The sequence below is a fragment of the Carlito syrichta genome, unplaced genomic scaffold (genome assembly GCF_000164805.1).
Source record: "Carlito syrichta isolate Samal-C Ts95f unplaced genomic scaffold, Tarsius_syrichta-2.0.1 Scaffold136857, whole genome shotgun sequence".
NCBI lineage: Eukaryota > Metazoa > Chordata > Mammalia > Primates > Tarsiidae > Carlito > Carlito syrichta.
This window is the reverse complement of record NW_007080953.1, coordinates 173,742-174,917: the sequence shown is the minus strand read 5'-3', so window position 1 is coordinate 174,917 and position 1,176 is coordinate 173,742.

The following is a 1,176-nucleotide window of genomic DNA, read 5'->3' as shown; positions in this document are numbered from 1 at the left end:
CTCCAGTCTGGGTGACAGAGTGAGACTTCAACTCAAAAAAAAAAAAAAAAGAATTAATAAATTAAAAAAATGAACTTGAACTCAGACAAGTCCCTTTCTCTCTCAAGATGTCCACTGTTTCTTTAAAATGAAGGCAGTTGGGCATAGTGGTGCGAGCCTATAGTCCTGACTACTTGGGATGCTAAGACTGGGGGATTGCTTGAGCCCAGGAGTTCATGCTATAGTGCCCTATGATCATGATTGTGATCAGCTGCTCTCCAGCCTGGGCAACATAATGACACCCTAAAAAAAAAAAGTAAAGTAAAGGTGCTAGACCTCTGTGGTCTTCAAGCTGTGCTCTAAAGAACCCCAAATCTCCCTCAGAGACCACCAGGAGGAAATAGGAGGAGCAAGGTTCTAATGCACCATCCACCCCTCTTTACATCATCTCTCTTACTTTTATCTGTTCGCTGTTGTGTACTGTGCTTCCATGCACTATTTTGTTTGAAGCAAGAGTCCTTGGCTACACTGGATGATCACCAAGAATTCTCAAGAAGAAATTAAAAGAACACCTTGAAGGTAGCAGCCTATCTCTATTAAGTATTTCTCAAACAAGCATGTTCAGAGCATGAGGCTATTTTCCAAAAGCAACTTGTTTACTTTGTCTGTAATTTAAAATTGTTCACTATGGTCCAAAAACCAATGAGTGGAGAAAAAAAAATGTGGTACACTAATGCAGTCAAATATTATGCAACCTTTAAAAAACAACGTTTTTGAAGAATAGTTAACATGAAAAATTCAGTGAGAAAGTCAGATATAAAAGTGTACACTGATCTCAACGATGGAACTTACACATCAAAAATAATGGACAAGTACGGCAGTTTCTCAAAATGTTAAACATAGAATTACCATATGATCCAGCAATCCTACTTCTAGTTATATTCCCAAAAGAATTGAAAGCAGCGGCTCAAAGAGGTATCTGTTGACCAACGTTCAAGCATTAGCATTCACAACGGCCAAAAAGACAGAAGCTATTTAAACATTCATCCATAGATTAATGGATAGACAAAAAGTGGTATATCTATACAGTGGAATGGGTTTTTGTTGTTGTTGTTGTTGTTGTTTGTTTTTTTGAGTTGGAGTTGCACTCTGTCGCCCAGACTGGAGCGCAGTGACCGCTCCCAGCCACCACAGCCT